Source organism: Mya arenaria, chromosome 8 (genome assembly GCF_026914265.1).
Source record: "Mya arenaria isolate MELC-2E11 chromosome 8, ASM2691426v1".
NCBI lineage: Eukaryota > Metazoa > Mollusca > Bivalvia > Myida > Myidae > Mya > Mya arenaria.
In genome coordinates this window covers 45,279,349-45,286,749 of record NC_069129.1, presented here as the reverse complement: position 1 = coordinate 45,286,749, position 7,401 = coordinate 45,279,349, and positions in this window count along the sequence as shown.

The window sequence follows — 7,401 nt, the reverse complement described above, 5'->3', positions numbered from 1 at the left end:
AGCAATAAGAAACAACTTGTTTAATTAGTTGTTATATTGTTTTAATTAGTGTTACTACTCTACACACTTTCAGAAACCAAACTATTTTGCAAACAAATGCATGAGTAAATGAGTTATTAATATGACATGCTCATTTAATATTGATGATAATAAAAATTGTAACAATGCTGCAAGTATATTGATAAAACCACCCGGCACACCCGACCAATCAAGACAGAGGTTGTGAAAACGTACTTATTCAGGTAACTTTACTTGTTTTCTAACTTTTTTTGTAATACAATATTAAGGTATGTGTAAATTTGTAAGTTTGGAATGACACGTAAGATTGCACTTGTACACACCTGCATTCAGGTTTTATAAGCTCACTGTGTTTGTAACACGAACACATCGCATCGTCTCTACAAGTATCGACAACTTAAACGTTATCATGAATCCATACATACATTATACATGTAGTAACCACATGCCTCTACAGACAGCTAAGTACCATAATGATATAATATATATGTATACCAAACATATAGTAACGTTTGGTTTTGAATTCCAAATTACACAATTCCGAATACACCGTCTACATAGTTCATATTAGTATACCTCACTTATATTCTCTATGTTAAATTTCCTATACCCGAGCGGTCAATATCTTTTAATATTGCCCGGTAATGTTGACCGGCAAAGTAATATCACATGCGCAGAATAGATGCGCGTGCGCTTCAGAATTTTTAATGGCCGCATTGATAATAAGAACTGATGCCCGCACAATAAATAAAATTGCATAACAAAACCGTTCAAGTTATCGACTACGATATGAAAAAAAGTAATAATATTTTTGTCAGGACATCAGAGGCAGTGGAAACTGAATTCTTAACATTTTGCCTCTCATACGGAGGCCGATGGAAATGCCTTAGTTGAGTATATAAAGATTACATAAGTACAAAAAGGTATAAAATAGGCATTTTTTGGTTTCCCAAGACTGAGGTGGTAAGCGCTTATTAAAATGTGTTGTAAATCTGGTTACAACCGTTTTTTGCATTATTTCTAAACGTCATTCGCAACAAAATGACAGCTAATAATGTAAACAAACAATAATTAAAGAATAAATTGATTCAATTTGAAAGTTGGGTAATGGTAAAAATCTTATATATGCATATAAAATTATAAATGTAACTGTGTTCGGTATAATAAAATAAATATTGCATGGCTTCGCCTCGGGTAACAGTATTTCCCTCATGTTGACAATATGTACTGTCACACTGGAAGCCATGCAAAATATTTATATAGTGTTATATAGCATGGATGTAATTTGCCGCTGAGCTTGGCCCATTGTAAATGTGGTCGGAAGGGGTGTCCGCATAGTCGTAGTCGTTTAAGCGGACTTCGTTGTCTCCCTTATTCAAAAGTGGTGGTGGGTTTTTGTTCTCCATTGCAATCGCAGACACATCTCTCTTCAAATGTAAATAATTTATTATGTATTGATTGGAATAAATATTAGAAGATGCAAGCACTTACGTTTTAGCTTCTTATTCTACTTTAGTAGTTTATGAAAATGTATGCGAAAAACTACAGAAACAAGCTAAATAGCAAAATGTTTAAACATAAACCCGGTTTAATGGCACTGGGTAAACGCCAAAGATATAGAACATAAAAACAAAAAATCACAAACAAGAAACATGGAAGAACAGCACAAAACTCTACAAACAGCACAGTGCATACATACTATATATAAAAAAATAGGTATGTTTATCAAGGATTGTTAGGTACCGCCTTGGAACGGTCGGTAAAATGTAAATTTACTTGGGGTTTAAACCAGTTTAAGTGCACAAACCTAACTCTTATCCCAACAATCCTAAATAAAGAAAAACCGCAAAAGATAAATCGTATCAAAGTATGCATTATGAAAAGACTATCAAATATTGTTGCTTCTAACAGTTACACATTTCGGTACAAATGTTTGAATATTAAACTGTTTTAATAACGTTCTCAGTGTAGTTAATTAAATTTGATGGTTGTAATCCAAAGACATCTTACCATCTTATGAAGCATAGTTGTTTCAACATTATTCTGAACAGAAGCATACACGTGTATCCTTTGCTCTGTAACTGCAGGTATTCTTCGAGGTAAAGGCGTTTCCTTAACTGTGTCAAAATATAAAGAACTAATGTTGTTGTTTTTCAAATATGTGGAAACATTTTTGGACGGGTATGAAAAAAATATAAACTAGGAAGGACACACCGGAAATTGTTTATTTGTTAATACCGTAGCGATTTCTCTGATTGCACTGAAGATCGAATCAAAGTTCATGGATACTGACGTACATTATATTCATGTAAGTGCGCGATGCTTTGTGTTATTTGTACTATTTGTTTGATCGTTGTACCGTTAATGAAATTATAGAAGATGTTTATGCTGCTGGACAGATTTCACTGTATTACAGATTGAGTAACATTGATTTTGCAGAGTATTTCTCTGTTCTTCGATCCTTCTTGTTGACCCAACCTTTATAGTCAAACTTGTTGCATTACTCATACTTTTATTATGAGTGTTCGTATCAGGGACAAATTGTATTGGCCTAAGGAGTCTAGGAATACACGATGATTGTACCTAAATTGACTTATATAATCAAAGCTTGAAACTTCTCAAAATTGATATTTAATTACCAGCTGCATGCCTTCTGTCATAGTTAAATAAAAATGAGACTACATCAGTATAATTTAAAAATCATTGCCAACGGGCAAATGGCGATGATCACTAATAGGTCACTTCAATTTTTGGATCAACGGAAATAGAGGGTCTATAAATCATTTAAAGTTTGAACGATTATGGAACAAGTATGAGTAAACAATTGTTAATGTGAATGTTTTATTTTTAAATAAAGTATATCCGAAATTACCATGAGATTTGCATCGCTTGCATAGATGCATGGTACACCTTGTTACAAGTAAAACAAGAATTGTTCCAGCTACTGCGAAAAGGACCGACATATACCATTGTAGAGTTTCAAATGGCGCAGGTTTGTTAGCTGGTTCTGAAATAAGGTAATACTTGCTTCGCAAGTTATTCAGTTCGGCTTCATTATAATGCTGTTTTATCCATCTTTTATTGTTTTAATCGCATTTATATTATTCAATAAAACGGCAACTAACATACCTCGAAAAGCGTCAAAAGAAATTGTGAATGTTTTATTTTCGGAATTTGAAGAATCATTCACACAATCTGCAGAACACTGTATCCGTTTACCGTCCAAACCTTTCGTAATGAAGTAGAGAGCGTTTGAAACACTTGTGTAGCCGAAATTACTAGCGTTTGTCCATTGCGCAGTGGATATTGGGGAAAGAAATACGGAGTTGCTGCTCCAGGAAAATGTACATGGCAGGAATGTATCTACAGTTTTGCAGGTTAAGTTAAGTACGTTTTGATTACTTCCATCGACAATCTCTGCCTTCATACATTGATCTGAGGAAAAATCTGAATCAAAATACAACAAATTAACCAATACAGATAAACTGAAAAATTGAAACCGACAAAAAAGAATAAGATAAAGTAAAACCTCATTCAATTTCGCATACACATTAACATCAGCAAACATTTATTTGCAGGATTCGTTTAATGTTGTTAGAACGTTTAAGAACGCAAAACAACAGGTTATGTTATGTTATAATACAAATTATGATCGACTGAAATTAAGTGTAGCATTTGTCTGAAACATTTTAAACGATTAATACTAGGAAATAATAGTTATTATACCTTTAAATAAATAAAAAATAGTTCATTTCTGTAACAAGGAGGTAACACTCTATGTGACTCATATGCTAAGATCTAACAATAATAGAAACATCGTCTTAAGTAAGAAAAACCTAATCTCGGTTAGATTGATTTCTGAACAATTATCGATTTCGACAAATAAATAATATCGAGTACGAACCTGAAAAAGACACTGTGTAATTTCTAAGAAGATGAGATGTGAAATTATCGCATTTTGTTGAACATGAAATTGTTCCCCCAGCCATGTATTTAGTCAGATTGTAAAACACGCTGGAAACAGACCGATACCTCTGATTTTTACCATTCGTCCAGTTGTTATTATGAGCGTATCTCAAATTTTCATTGTCGCTTGACCATTCAATTATGCAAGGTGGATTTGAATCATTCGTTTCACAAGTAATGTTTAAGAAACTGACACAAACATTTATGTTGTGTTCATGTATTTTGTGTACGGACATCAAAAGCTCCGACGGCGGATCTGAAAACAGAACAAATTCTACCATCAATTAAACTGTTTTTAAATTAAAAACTTAAAATTCAAATGTTCTTGCATTCAGGTATTTTATTCAAGGACATCGACTTGCTTAATGGGAGAACTGAAATGAAGAAATGAGAAAAAACGTCTTTCAACTTGTTTCGCCGTGTATAAATGCACTTTATAGTATAAGTATTTAGAAACCTAAAACCATTTCCTATTAATAATAATAATAATTATGCTATTTAAACGATTATTAGCTGCACAGTGTATTTCTCTATATGCACGATAGTTTATCTAAAACATTAAACTTAATGTAATAACCATTTACATTCAAGATAAGAGACTTATAATTGAGATTTTATATGTACAATGAAGACATGGGAAATGTATCACTGAAATTTAATTATCATTATATACTATGCAGTGTATAGCAAATTGAATGTAGATGCATTTATAACGATTTTAATTCTTATCAAAACGCATGTAGGTGCATTTTAAATTATACTATGATTTTTAAATCGAATAAAGAGTTTTTAATAATTTCTTACCAGTACCAACCAACTGATTCATTTTGGTATATTATATTACTTAGTTTCTCATATAAGTTATTTGTATAAATTGAATGGTAAACAAAGGGAAGTTTGACATCATACCAACACTTTTTAATAATTAAATACAACATTCAAGATCAAAACTCATACATAATAAATCAAACCTACATTTCAATTTGATGTCTTTGCATATTGAAAAATCCTTTAGGTCCATAAAATCGTATAAATAATCTTCTCTTTTCATGATGCAGCATATTTGATATCCATTCCACGTATTGCTAGCAGTTGTCACCGTTGCTGTGCTAGTAAACGTATACGAAGATCGATCAAATAAATCAGTTTGTTGAACATTACCCAGCAGAACTTTGTCAACGTGTATTTCAATTGTCGGAGCTGGGAGAGCATTGCGCACTTCACAGGTTGCTGTCAAGCTTTTGCCATCAATGGATTTAGCAATTGCTAGTACGGGCGGGTTACCTGTCGCTGGAATTTAAACACAAAGGTTAAACAACATCCAATGCAGTTCAAATAGTTTTAACTTGAAAAAAAAACGAATCATACCTTGTCATATTGTAACCCTATTTGCTTACCTTCTTCACATAGAATGCCGTGTACTTCGTAAGGTGTTTCAAGGGCTGCATTAGAAACCTGACATGTCACACCCCGTCTTGACATTCCATCCATTTGTTGATGAACGTTACGGAATCGGTACAACCCTTTGTACATTTCGCTTTCATCAAGAATAAATGAATCCTGTCCTAGTAAAATTGCTACTTGTACGGGTTTCGTGCCATTTTCAGTTGTGCAATACAAACCCCGATCAACATAAATGCATTCGGTTGTGTTAAAGTCAGGGTTCTTTGGACCAAGTACTGGGTAACTTAGTGGCTCTAGAAAAGAAATGTCGGTGTTCGCGGTGAAGACAAATTTAGGTATTTGTATGATAAAGCTGTGCAGTTTGCCATGGTTTGTAAGAAAATGCACTCTGAAATCAAATTACCTTTCAAAATACAAATAAAACCTCAAAGTTTATCATATTGCTGTTCAGGCATTAATTATCGTAAAGGGTACATCATCCTTCATGTACTTATATTACTCCTTTTAGTTTTAATTCGTATCACATTAGGCAACATAATTCTCAATGAAGAACACGAAAGGTACCTGAAATATGAAGCTGCACAGAGTTCGTACTGCTATATGAATTGCATTTAATATTATACGTTCCTACATCTCTTTCTTGGAAGTCAAATATAGTCAAAATGTACAAAAATTCAGAAACTGTTTCCTCTTTGTAAGAATCTTTACGTAGCAGTATCGTGTTTTTCGTCCATGTCCTTATTGGGTTATTTTTTTCGCTTTGTAAAGAATAGTCAGACGGAAAATATCCAAGTTCTACGTCCGCACCGCAAATAACCGGGCTTAAAACAACGAGAGCTCCACATTGGTCAACGATATCTGGAAATTATTGAGCAAACAAACTACATAAGACCAAAACCAACAGTAGAAACCAAATTAAAGAGCCCACTTTCGTATGTTTTTTTGGGGACTTTAAATAATAAAAACAATGTGACGCACAAAGGGAAAACAAACTCACACACTTAATATCGATACGAATAAGTCAATAAAGTCACTATTTCTTTGGTTAACACGCTGCAATGGTATTCGATAATTACCTTTCATATTCAAAGTTGTTACGCGTGTTCTTATCGTTGTGTTTGTTAGGCAAACGGCGTAGAAGTCTGACCTATTGTACTTAATTGAAGCCTTCCATTTTAGAAAGAATGACCCGTCTTCCGAATACATCGTAACATTTGCAGCATTGATTGTTTGATATTGGGAGCCACCATCCGTTATGTACCTCCATTCTACCTCACATCCCCAAGGGTAGAACGTGTTGCTTTTATTGTTACCTCCCTGTTCACAAAAGCTGGTCCTACAACTGTTATCGTTCCATACATGTTCCTGGCTGCACAGTTGTACCAACACAACGCTGAAAAAGTGGTAATGAACCATAAGGTACCCGTGACGATTTCACACGTATGATTGAAAAACGAATTGGGATTAAAATCTACCCAATTACGCTCTACTAGTTAGGAGTGTTTCGAGTGTGAACAAACAGGAATCGACTTACAACTCTACATGAAAATAAAACAACAACTTTATTGAATAACAAATAATATTTCAAATGACTAAGCTCGGCTATTGAGTATGCTTGACGTACAGAACGATTCTAATTAGAAATGTTGAAATGACTCGACGTTCAGTTTGATATTCAATTCCGCGTTTGTTTGTTTCTCAGATACTAAATCTAGTTCTAAAACAATATAAAACTAATTATCAATTTCAACTACTAACTATACTTCAACTTCTTACTACAACTTCCGTCAGAAGCGAAAGCTCAATACTTTTTTCTTAATTCTGTCTGTAAAACCTACGTGCTCTTTCTCATTTTGTCTATGTCTCTTTTTCTTCATTGCATTTGCTTGCTCATGCTCAAAGTTTGTATATTCTTACATGTACGAGTTATTTGAATAACCACTGTTTAAGCCATCTACTAGTATTTATCGTTCTCGTTACACAACTATTATACCATATCCAAATTTAGAGCAG